The sequence below is a fragment of the Saccostrea cucullata genome, unplaced genomic scaffold (genome assembly GCF_032062105.1).
Source record: "Saccostrea cucullata isolate Sc308-1 unplaced genomic scaffold, CSIRO_AGI_Scuc_v1 ctg17823, whole genome shotgun sequence".
NCBI lineage: Eukaryota > Metazoa > Mollusca > Bivalvia > Ostreida > Ostreidae > Saccostrea > Saccostrea cuccullata.
The window spans coordinates 1-10,629 of record NW_026925733.1 but is presented as its reverse complement, the minus strand read 5'-3'; the positions used below and the strand labels follow the sequence as shown (position 1 = coordinate 10,629).

At 34.0% G+C, this 10,629-nt stretch overlaps 1 pseudogene; it reads left to right on the top strand.

Annotated features, from left to right (window-relative positions):
* The first annotated feature begins 916 nt into the window (after window positions 1-916).
* LOC134269683 (tRNA-dihydrouridine(20) synthase [NAD(P)+]-like) lies at window positions 917-5,289 on the top strand (annotated as a pseudogene).
* The last annotated feature ends 5,340 nt before the right edge of the window (window positions 5,290-10,629 follow it).

Genomic DNA, 10,629 nt, shown 5'->3' with positions numbered 1-10,629 from the left:
TGTGGTCATACTCTATTCATCTGAGATCTTTGAAGTCGATATTTGGGGTGTTGTGGGGTCGGAACAATGGCATGAATAATCCTCTTGCAATAATTCGTAGTCAACTGAAAACGGTCTTGTTAGATGATCTGTGCAGTTCAGGGATACCTACTGCTTTAGATGACGTCCTTGCATTACATTCATGCAATTTGCGTAATCCTCGGAAGTGATGCTGTGCTGCTGATGTCACTCGTAGTCTACCATATTTTTTGCGAACATTGGGTGTTCGATGTTAATGGTTTATGTTTTATAGGTTAGATATGGTCTGCGTGTAACATTAAAACCTCTTGCAATTGTAGATTGCGGTACCCCTGCTTCCAGTCGCCCATTTTCCTTTTTGTGCCACACAACAATAAGATGCAGCAATTTTAGGAAGCGTCATTTTTCAGATAAAACCAGATTCAAAATATCGAGAACCCCCGCTTTTGATAGCCCCTTTGTATCTGAAGGAATTGCATCGGAATTCAACAAATGAAAATTGAGATCAAAATTTTGGGGGAAATTTTGCAAAATCAGGTCTTTTTGTCTGTGAGACTTGTAGAATAGCTGTAAAGTTAACAATTGCATTATAAAATCATTTATTTCACTCGAATACATCGTATCCACACAAAAATAAAAGGTATGACAAAACTATAACAAATTTTCAGGGCATTGTTCCTACTATGCGTTTCTTTTTTTGAAGAGTATATTTCATAAGAGTATAATAGGGTCTTTTTTTTAAATAAAGATTGTTTATCTTTATTTATTGAATCATAGATTCGAAGAACAAAATTAAGACACATGAGAAAAATACTTGTGTATATCTTTTTGTGCATATATGTGAGTTTCAAGGAGCTGAATGTATATTTTATTTTTTTTTTCTCATGCCTTTTGACAGACAAGACCTGGTTGCTGGTGTTGATGTTAATATGGGTTGTCCAAAAGAATTTTCAATAAAGGTGAGCAGTTTCCCTACTAAACGACTATTTTCTTATTATATACATTACAAAAATAATTTAATCTTTATTTAATCAAAGTAATAGTCTGAGTTTCTTTTTAAAACATCTACAACTACTTATGGAATTTCATTCTCTGTAAAGATGACATGTTAGCAATGTTACCCGTGGTCCTCTCGTTTTACCCCTATAACACATTTTACTGTTATTTATCAGGGAGGAATGGGAGCTGCTCTACTTACTCAACCAGAAAAGGTCAAAGAGGTCAGTTTAACCAAAAAAAAAGTAGATTGTTATAACAAATTATGTTTTGATAACTTCCATCTTACATAGATTTTTATGTCTTTTTGAGTTTCTGTCTTATCCAATGACTCTTAATCCTTACTTGGAGATTTAGAATTTACCGTATGTATTTTTCTAATGGATGATATGCTTGACCATTAAAACAAACACCTCTGATTTTTTTTCTGTTTAGATTCTGACCACCCTTGTTAATGGACTATCAGTTCCTGTCACATGCAAGATCCGAGTCTTTCCAAACGTATGTACAGCAATCCAGCAAATATAATTAACAAAGAAAATAAAGATTAAGTAGTTATTTTTTACTTCATTTGTCGAACTTGGCCATCCCACATTTAGCTCTGGTTTTCTGAGAATGAAAAATTTCAATATTTAACAGGCATACACAATACACAAGCATCAATGCAGCTGTTGTTTCTGTTCTCAGAGGGTAACATTATGTCTTTTTGAAGCATCTTTGTAACCAATCAGATTTACTTAATTTATATAGAAGAATTAAATTTCAGTTGGAGGATACACTCAAGTTAGCTAGACTAATAGAGAGTACAGGTGTGTCGGCAATAGGTGTCCATGGTCGTACAAAGGAGGAGAGACCAAGACATCCTAATCGTAATGACGTCATCAAGACTATATCAGAAACTCTCTCTATACCAGTCATTGCTAAGTAAGTAATGATCTCATCAAGACTATATCAGAGACTCTTTCTATATCAGTCATTGCTAAGTAAGTATCGATGTCATCAAGACTATATCTCTATATACCAGTCATTGCTGAGTAAGTAATGATGTCATCAAAACTATATCAGAAACTCTCTCTATACCAGTCATTGCTAAGAAAGTAATGGTGTCATCAAGACTATATCAAAAATATCTCTCTATATACCACTCATTGCTATTAGTAAGTTATGAAGACTACAGTATATGAGAAACTCTCTCTTATTGCTTAATACATACGTATTATCACAATATTATTACAAATATAATTAAGAGAAAAAGAACAGATTGGTATGGTATGGTATCAATACATGAAAATGCAGCGCCTAGTTTATATAATGAAGTCACTTGGTATGGCGCGTCTATAACATTAGATATAAAAAATTTGAATCACATAATAAATGTAAATAAATATACATGTACTGATATAACGATTGGACAAACGAAGAATGGATCACATCTTTTCATTTCTTAACTTAAAGGCTAAATGCAGAAATTTACCTAACTTACAAAGCTCAGAAAAATTTTGAATACTCAATAATTGGACTAGTTTGAATGTAGATGGTTTTTTCCAGTAATAACTTTTTATATATTTACTTCTCAAGTCCTTGTATAGGTGACAAATTAAAACAAAATGAAATTCGTCTTCTATGATATTTTTACAAAATTCACAAAATCTAAATTCCTTTACAATATTTCTATGCCTGCCAGATTCAATTGCAAGGTTATGGGAAGACATTCTTATTCTACTTATTTGTTTTTTATAAAGATTAGGTACTGACTTTCTTAAATAATATTGCAAGGTTAAATAATCTACAACGTGTCTGTAAAAAATACATTTTGTTGAACAATTAATTTCTGCCATGAGATTTTGTCTGAAATTATCTGTTTTTCTTTGTTTGATCACAGGAAATTGTTTATAAATCATTTCTTTGTCTTGTTCAAGCCAGATAAATCCGAGTCCATTCTCATAAAGTTTTTGTACGATATTTACAACCCAATTATCAGAGTGTCTGCCGGAATATTCACATTCATTGAACAAATATTCATAACACATTTTCAAAATACAATCGTCAGTTTTTAACAGCTTGAACCATAATTTAAAAATGCGAAAAATGCGAACAATTTTCATAGGCAGTCAACCAGTTTCAACATAAATCAGGGCAGTATTTGTGCTCCTTCTAACACCTAAAACATATTTAATATAGTCCAAGTGTACTTTTTCAATATCACTAGCATTGTGTCCCCCCCATATTTCACAACCATAATTCAATATGCTTGCAACATAAGTATCAAAAAGTGAAAACATTGTCTCAGTATTTAGACACATTTGGCTGATTTTTGATTTCATCGAAAACATTGCTTTTCTACCCTGGATTGCCAGCTGTTTTTGTGTATTATTAAATTTTCCATTATCATTCAAAAGTACACCGAGATATATAAATTGGTCAACAATTTCAATTGGTTCACCATTTAAATGCCATTTTTCTTCCTTACGTATTTTACCTCCGTTTCTAAAAATAACAATTTTTGTTTTCGATATATTAACAGATAGGTTCCATTTCGTAGAATAATCATATAATGTATTTAGCATTCTTTGAAGCTCATCTATAGATTCTGAAAAAATAACCATATCATCTACATTAAAACAAATAAATTCAATTCTTGTAAATCAACCGGAACATTTCCTTGTTTTAATAACTCTAATTCAAAGTCGTTTACATATAAACAGAATAAGATAGGAGACAGAACTTCTCCCTGCAGAAGTCCGTTATTGTTCTTGAATAATTCTGATAGCATTCCTGCATATTTTACACAACATTTCATACTAGAATACATTGACTTGATAATGCCAAGTAATTTCCCCATAATTCCATATAAACTAAGTTTGTGCCATAATTGAGCGCGTTGTACAGTATCAAATGCTTTTGTATAATCAATAAAACAACAATAAAGCCTATTTTTTTCTTTCTTAATGATTGATTAATTATTGTATGTAGACAAAATATTGCTTCAGCTGTTCCACGTTTAGGCTGAAATCCGAATTGTGCATCTGAAATAACACAGTTTTCATTTGACCATTTTAACAATCTTTGATTTAAAACGGTAGTAAAAAGTTTACAAAAGCAACTGAGTAGACTAATACCTCTGTAATTATTTATATCGGTTGCATCACCTTTTTAAATACAGGTACAAGAATAGATTTTGTCCACATATATGGAAAAATACCAGAATGGGATATTCTGTTAAATAAGTTATATATAATGGGCAGCAAGATAGCTTTAAATTCAATAAAATACTCATTAATAATCAAGTCTGTTCCGTGAGACTTTTCTCTCTTTAACTTAGTAAGTGCGTCAAGTATTTCTTTATTAGAAATTTCACAGTCAAGTTCTTCGAAAACGGTTGTGTCGTTGTCACTCGGTATATCCCTGGCACTGGCATTAACGTTTGTTCCAAGCTCTCTAAAGTGTTCATAAAATCGATCAGGATTAATCACTGCTTGTTGTTGTTTGTTTTTCTTACGGAAGTTCTTGTAAAAAGATTTTGGATTGTTTTTACGCGTAAATATTCTAACATGTTCCCTTCAGCACGCTGGTAGTTTCTCCGGAGCTTTGCGGATAGAGTCTTGTATTCTCTCTTTGCTCTGCCTTCCACTTAAATATTCGAGATTCAGAGTTCCTTGAGTATTTGCGTGTTTGATTATTTCATCACATTTATCGAAATCTTTAATTTTTAACTGTACATGTAATGGAGCGTGATCAGAAAATGTCGTAAAGTTTGACACAATGAATTTTTCAATAAGATCAAAAACATCTGGGGTAGATATACAGTAATCAATAACACTTAATCCCTTCGTTCCCATAAAGGTGAAATCTCCATCCAAATTTCTACTGTGTCGTCCGTTCAGTATTCTTAATCTGCTAGCCTTACATAGATATGGCAAATGTTATTTGAAAATCAAGATTATTGGTAATTAACCTTGTCTTACCTTGAAAGGGTTTATTTATTTTGATGCATGAAAAAAAGTGAAAGTGGGAAAGGAGAAACACATTAGGAATTACAATGCAGCACTCTTATTTACTTTTCTAGTGGTGGATCTAAGGAGATAAAGGTGTATGAGGACATTGCTGTATTTAAGCAGGCTAGTGGCTGTTCCTCTGTTATGATAGCTGGCCGCTGAGTGGAATCCCACAATATTTAGACCAGAAGGAAAACTTCCACTTCTGGATATTGTCAAGGAGTACATCAAAGTGGTGAGGAGGCTTGTCAATTTCATAAATCTTTTTCAAAGTCTCTAGACAGAGATAAAAGTCTGATGGATATGATACTAGTAGTTCATACAATACTATAGTACACATTCATGGCAAAAAGAGACCCAGAAAAATTGTATTGATTTGACAATGGTTTAGTACATTTTTATAAGTTTTGTAAGCTGAAACATATTGATTGTTCAAAATAAAGACAAGTGGGGATCAAATGGCAGGCAAATGTACAGATATAAATAGACTTAAGTTTTACCTGTATTGTGTAACTGATCAGTGAAGCACCACTATCAATGGTTTAATTTAAGGCCATTGGACTGGGACAATAACTGGGTGAACACCAAGTACTGTGTTCTACAGATGATGCATGACAACATGCTGGATTACCCAGAAGGGGAACTAACTCAGGCTGCAATGAGCATGGAGGAAATAAGGTGAGATATGTAGAATTAAGATGTTCAGTTTTTAGCTCACCTGAGCTGAAAGCTCAAGTGAGCTTTTCTGATCACATTTCTCCGGCATCCATCTGTCTGTCTGTCTGTCTGTCTAGCTGTCCGTCTGTCTGTAAACTTTTCACATTTTCATCTTCTTCTCAAGAACCACTGGGCCAATTTCAACCAAACTTGCCACAAAGTATCCTTAGGTAAAGGGGATTCAAGTTTGTTCAAATGAAGGCCCATGTCCTCTTCCAAGGGGAGATAATTATGAATTAGTGAAAAGTTAATGGAATTTTTTAAAAATCTTCTTCTCAAGAAGCACTGGGCCAGAGAAGATGAAACTCAAGTGGAATCATCCTCAGGTTGTGTAGATTCAAGTTTGTTCAAATCAAGACCCCCGGGGGTTGGGCGGGGCCACAATGGCTGACCACAGTTTTACATAGAAATATATAGGAAAATTCTTTTATAATCTTCTTCTCAAGAATAGCAAAGCCATGATTGATCATATTTATATGGAAGCATCCTCAGGTAGTGTATATCCGAGTTTGTTCAAATCATGACCCCCAGGGGTAGAGATCGGGGCCACAATGGCCGACCAAAGTTTTACATAAAAATATATTGGAAAATTCTTTAAAAATCTTCTTCTCAAGAATAACAAAGCCATGATTGGTCATATTTATATGGAAGCATTCTCAGGTAGTGTAGATTCAAGTTTGTTCAAATCATGACCCCCAGGGGTAGGGTGGGGCCACAATGGCCAACCAAAGTTTTACATAGAAATATATAGGAAATTTTTTTAAATATCTTCTTTTCAAGAATAACAAAGCCATGATTGGTCATATTTATATGGAAGCATCCTCAGGTAGTGTAGAATCAAGTTTGTTCAAATCATGACCCCCAGGGGTATTGCGGGGCCACAATGGCTAACCAAAGTTTTTCATAGAAATATATAGGAAAATTCTTTAAAAATCTTTTCAAGAATAACAAAGCCATGATTGGTCATATTTATATGGAAGCATCCTCAGTTAGTGTTGATTCAAATTTGTTCAAATCATGACCCCCGGGGGTTGGGCAGGGCCACACTGGCTGACCAAAGTTTAACATAGAAGTATATAGTAAAATTCTTAAAAAATCTTCTCAAGAATAGCAAAGCCATGATTGGTCATACATGTATTTATATGGAAGCATCTCAGGTAGTGTAGATTCAAGTTTGTGCAAATCATACCCGCTTAGATGAGCTTTGTGCCCCATGGGCCTCTTGTAACATTTAAGTTGACATCTGTGGATGAAAATAAACTTTAAGTTTTTGTTAACATCATGATCATTCTCTTTTGAGATACCGGAACTTGTGCACAAAACATCTTAGTCAATTTCTTTGATTTTCAAATACATTACAAACAGCTGTTGAGGGATGCAAAAATTAATTTACCACTGTCTTTCTAATTTCTAGATCAGATTAAAAAATTGGTCTTCATAAGAAAAGTTAAAGAAATGAAGAATATATCAAGATTGATGTGAATATTATCCATAACTTCACCCTTGTCTGAATTTAACAATCATTATATTTAGGCATTCCTCTTTTCAGTACAGGAGGAAACTTTCAAAAACAAAACCCTTCAATCTCTACTAATATTTAAATGAGTTATGTCACTTATCTATAATTTTTAGACTCTAAGGAGATGCCAAAATGAAAACAATAATTAATATCTACATGCCCCCAAAAAGCATTCAACATCATCTGCAGCTAATTTAATTTAGAGTACCCTTTGAAAAATGCATGTCCACTCTTCTGTCTGATCAGATTTCCACTAAATGACACTGGAGACTGTCCCTAATGTCATTTAGTGGAAACCTGATATATTATACATGTAATGGTTTTTGATGATTTAGTTCATATTAATTAGAATTTGATTATTCCTTCCAAACGCTAAAGTCAAATTAGTCATAATATTCAGAAACTCCATGTAGTGTGGATTCAAGAAATGATTCAAGGATTTCACAACCCCTTTGATTAAAAAAAAAAATTAATGAGAATGAAAAGGGAAAACAAATATTTTTGTTTTTGAAAACAATTTTTTTTTTTAAATGAGCCAAAGTGACTCAGGTGAACATTGAGGCCCTTTGGTTTTGTGCCTTGATTGAAATGTTAGCTTTATTAAAAAAAATAAGTTAATTGGATACATATTTGTTTTGTCTTTTAACCAGTACATTTAAATTTGACATGAGAGTAACCTTAATTTTTTTTTCAGTGAGATCTGGGGATTGAAAGAATATTTCTTAAAGGTCAGAAATAATTTGACCAGAAAACAATCTGATGAAGAACAGTCAGAAGATGAGAAGGTTTCTGTTGTGACAAAGGATGATGGGGGATACAGGATATGTATGCCACTACGGTTTGAAAAGTATGTTTGAAAATGAATAGTTTTTTAGCTCACCTGAGCCGAAGGCTCAAGTGAGCTTTTCTGATCACATTTTGTCCGTCGTCCGTCCGTCCGTCTGTCTGTCCGTCCGTCTGTCCGTCTGTCCGTCTGTCTGTCCGTCTGTAAACTTTTCACATTTTTGACTTCTTCTCAAGAACCACTTAGCCAATTTTGATCAAACTTGGTACAAAGCATCCTTGGGTGAAGGGGAATTTAAATTGTAAAAATGAAGGGCCAAGTCCCATCACAAGGGGAGATAATCAAAAAACGACAAAAAAAGGGTGGGGTTATTAAAAAATCTTCTTCTCAAGAACCGGTGGGCCAGAAAAGACGAAACTTATGTTGAAGCATCCTGGGGTAGTGTGGATTATAAATTGTTAAAATCATGACCCCCGGGGATAGGGTGGGGCCACAATGGGGAATCAAAGTTTTACATAGAAATATATGAGAAAAATCTTTAAAAATCTTCTTCTCAAGAACCACTGGGCCAGAAATGCTGAAACTTATGTGGAAGCATCCTGGGGTAGTGTAGATTCTAAATTGTAAAAATCATGACCCCCGGGGGAAGGGCGGGGCCACAACAGGGAATCAAAGTTTTACATTGAAACATATAGGGAAAATCTTTAAAAATCTTCTTCTAAAGAACCACTGTTTCATAAAAGCTGAAACTTATGTGGAAGCATCCTTTGGTAGTGTAGATTCTAAATTGTTGAAATCATGACCCCCGGGGGTAGGGCGGGGCCACAACAGGGAATCCAAGTTTTTCATTGAAATATGTAGAAACAATTCTTTAACAATCTTTTTCTCAAAAGCCAATGGGCCAGAAAATCTTAAACTTATGTGGAAGCATCCTTGGAAAGTTTAAATTCTAATTTATTTAAACTATGAGACCTGTGGCCGTGGGTAGGACGCTGTTTTTTCTTTTGATTTTTTTTCGATCGGGCTCGACATTCCGAATATTACAACATACGAAATCAGAACGAGGCTCTTTGTTTATGGCCACGTCAATCGGAGTTCCTCGGATGACTCGTACCTCGCACATTACCTCGGACGTCAACGGTGATCTTCCATCTTGCTGATTCAGTCATGTGATCTTTTTTGAATTTCATTCAAATATTATACTTTGAAATCCGAGTTACTTTGATGCACACTCAGCACTATGTTCTTGCGTTCAAAGAATAATAACATTTGGTTGTAATTAACACGTGGAATTACACAAATAAAGAAACCTTTTCTAAGAACTTAAGGCAGAGCGAAATATGAAATGAGTGACAAGGCAGTTTCCGGCGGAGAAATGTAGCGATCTGATGCGTATTCCTCCACCTATCACATCCGAGGTTTGAATGGAGCGTAGCGGAGTCAGCCGAGGATTGCCGATTGTGGCCACGTTGCGTTGGGCGAAAGACAGCTATCAAAGACATATCCAGATTTAACTCTAATTAAGATACCTGGTTTGTTTTCGTTCATTAGTAGAGGTAATATTTTAAAAGGCAAGCGGTATATCTAGTCTTCCCGACTCCCGACGCCCGACTCCCGACGGTCCCGGATTTGGGATTTTTAGCGATTTCTTTTTTACCGGTGCACAGATTTTATTCAAACTTTTCAGGCACATTTTCTGGGTTTATATGAATTCATTAGTGCATAAAAACTTTAGGTAACTTGTCTTTTTATTACTGAACCAGATGTTTCACCTGCCAAAAAGCGGTAAATCTAGTACTCTGTTATAAATGTTAAAACCAAAAACGGGCACCGATGCTTTCGTAGAATCGCGATTAAAAACAACAAAATAAATAATATTTTTTTCAACAAATAAGCGGAAAACCTCATTTACATACCAGATAATTTGTACGCCTAAAAACATCCATATAATTTTTTTTTTTCGAGTATAAATCGTTCATTGCTACATTATGTTCACAGGCTCTACGTACGACATTGACATATATACGTCGGAGCCCCCCTTAGTAATTAATTTATTTTTATTTGACTTTACTTTTTGTTGACTGATTTTAAGTTAACTCTAAATTCTACTTATCCTAAACAATGACAAAAACGTTATCAGATTACCAGTAATATTTTAAGGACCATGGTTTGTCCCCGGTTACATGTTATGTTAACAAGTCATGGTTAATACTAATAGCTTTGATTTAGAAGCAGTTTACAATATATAATTACTTTTTTTTTTTAATTTGACAGAATATATCTCTCCATTTTTATTGTATCAGCCAGGTGATTAGGAAATTAATTATTTTACCCAAGCTAACGCTGCTTTAATAAAGCTTATATAACGAGTGATTATCTTCTTTATTAACAGGTTTAAAAGGAACCCGACTTTAAAAGTCATTTTGATGTTGGAATCTATAAAAGTTTCAGTGCGTACAAATTATCTAGCATTTAAAAGAGGTTTTCTAGTATATTTGTTAAAAAATATATTCTTCATTTTGTTGTTTTAATCTCGATTTTACGAAAACATCGGTGTCCGTGTTTGGTTTTAACATTTATAACAGAGTACTAGATTTACC